The sequence below is a fragment of the Rhipicephalus sanguineus genome, chromosome 2 (assembly GCF_013339695.2).
Source record: "Rhipicephalus sanguineus isolate Rsan-2018 chromosome 2, BIME_Rsan_1.4, whole genome shotgun sequence".
In the NCBI taxonomy this organism is placed as follows: domain Eukaryota; kingdom Metazoa; phylum Arthropoda; class Arachnida; order Ixodida; family Ixodidae; genus Rhipicephalus; species Rhipicephalus sanguineus.
In genome coordinates, this window is record NC_051177.1 from 186929882 (window position 1) to 186932373 (window position 2492).

Genomic DNA, 2492 nt, shown 5'->3' on the forward strand with positions numbered 1-2492 from the left:
AGCACTTTGCCAAATCAAGAGAAATAGAGGGGAAAATGCAAATTTATTACCTTTGATGTAAATACACTAACCTAGATAAAAATTATCACGAACCGCGTGAGCTAGAGGTACTTTTCGAAAGACGTGTGGACTACCGAGAGAAAAAAGTAACACTATTTGTGATACCAATTTTTGTGTTCATATACCACACTACCATTTACACTCTTTCAGATTTTTGTGGTGCAGTTTACAGTATATTGCGTCTAGTATTATTACGCAAGAAAGCGAATTATCAAGAGATTCCTGCTTTATGCACGCCCTCCCGTGGTGCATCAGATATCCTGCAGCGCTAAAGTTCATATCTCTGCTTGCACTAGCAGTAGGGGCGCGTAGGTGATGGTAAAATCGATGAACGATTAATCGATTATCGATTACACGAGCACCGTTAATCAATTATTCGTAATCGATTTCCGTCTTTCAATTAATCGAATTAATCGATTAAAACTCTTCGATTATTCGATTACGCCACCCCCCCCCCAACACCGCCCCTTAGCCGGTGCGCATAAGGCGAGCCGAGCGGTGCCGACACGCAGAAGTTTGAGCGCAGCTACTCTTTTCACTACAGCGCATATTTGTACGCTAGTAGAACGAGCCCAAAGCCGGCGGCGGCCCTATCCCATAGAGGCAGAAATGAACTCACCCTGTCTCCGTCGCCTACAGCGTCTACCTCCAAGCCCTGCCCAAGGCTACTGCACAGCCTACTGCATTCACCTCCTCACGCCCCCCTTTCTTGTATCATGTGCTGGTTACCCGCCGGCAAAGTGCACGTGATGTTTGCCTGCTATATTGCGTTATTATTTCATTTTGGTGTGTAGGACTGTCATGTCATAATGGCGAGCAATCGCAAGAGGAGCGCGGTGTGGACGTTGTTAACAGCAGATTAAAAAACGACGACAGAGATGTGTGATACAGGTGGTAAGCAGTACTTGAAGCCAGCGACGGAAACTCTTTAGATATCACCTGCTTCTCGCCCATTTTATTAATGTGCCAAAGAGTCATCCTCCAAAGAAAAATGGTCATGACTAAAATTACAACGCTGAAGAACCCGTTCAAGAAGGCACGAATCCACCCCTTCAGAGAAGTTATCGGTATCTCGCTACATAGCCAAGATCTCCTTTAGGAAAGAAGGTGACTTTTAAGGGCTTGTTTTTGTTTGTTAGACACGATATCAATGAGAACTAACAGGCAATAATGCCAAGGAAAGTATAGGGGGTGTTATCTGTAGTATTTTAGAATATAAATGTGAAGAAAGTAAAGTGGACGAAAAGATAACTTGCCCCCGGCAGGGACCGAACCTGCGACCTTCGAATAACGCGTCCGATGCTCTACCACTGAGCTACGGCGGCGGTCATCCGCCCGCCCACTTATGGGGTATATATGTAGATTTAAACCTAGGAGTGTTAGCGCCGATCGCAGCCACGGCGGCGAGTGTGGAACACTCTTTTTCTGCCTGTTGGCGTCAGGTAGCATATATATATATATATATATATATATAGATATATATATATATATATATATATATATTATATAATATATATATATATATATATATATATATATATGAGACAAGGCCCTTTCAAAAATGGATTCAGACAGCTTATAGATTGAAACCATTTTTCGACAGTCTATTGAATGTCTACACACATTTTTAAGGGAGGGTCAAGGAAGGTAACAATATTTTTATTTTACTATATACCGACTAGCCCAAATGTCCACCTTATAATGTATACATACCCTTTTCATGATTGCAAAGCTAGCTTTCCTGCGATGGAGTTAGCCCAGTTCATAGCAGTTAGTCTAGTCACTTCCAGAAACAGCGTGTTCAAGCGCAGTTTGCTTGCGCTATGACGCGGAAAATGTAGACTCAGCAGCTCTCTTGACATAAACACGCGTAACAGAAGCGCCCCAACATGTGCAACTAAGACCTCGTCTCCACTTCAAGGACAAAATATGCAGCGCAAGGAAGCGTACTCGCGGATTATGAAAATGGTCTAACAGACCCTGGAGAAATGCAGCTTTCAACTAATGCTTGCACTCCCACGTTAGCCAGTCTATAGAGGCCCTCGTCTTCTGCTGTTACGCGAAAGGAGGACAGTCACGAAATTCAATATGTTCTAATGAGAACTAACAGACATTGCCGCTGGCAGGGACCAAACCTGCGACCTTCGAATTACAGGTCCGATGATCTACCACCTGAGCTACAGCGGCGGTCATCCCTCGGTCCACTTTAAGAATATAGATGTTTTTTTTTTTGCTTAACAAAGAAAAACGAGCCCTTAGAGTTCTCCTTTCTTCGTTTTTATGTTCTAATGTCTGATACATTAGACACGCTCACAGTTCGCGCTCCTCGGTGTTCACGTGGTTACGGTGCTCGACTGCTCACCCGGAGGTCGCGAATCCTGGCTGCAGCGGCTGCTTTTAGGGGCGAAGCTCCTTAAAGGGATACTGAACAA

The 2492-nt window shown here is 44.1% G+C and overlaps 1 non-coding gene across 1 annotated transcript; it reads right to left on the minus strand.

Moving 5' to 3' along the window:
• Positions 1–2174: 2174 nt before the first annotated feature.
• Trnat-ugu (transfer RNA threonine (anticodon UGU)) lies at positions 2175–2247 on the minus strand. The gene has a single exon. It is a non-coding gene; the product is annotated as a tRNA-Thr (tRNA).
• Between the last annotated feature and the right edge of the window lie 245 nt (positions 2248–2492).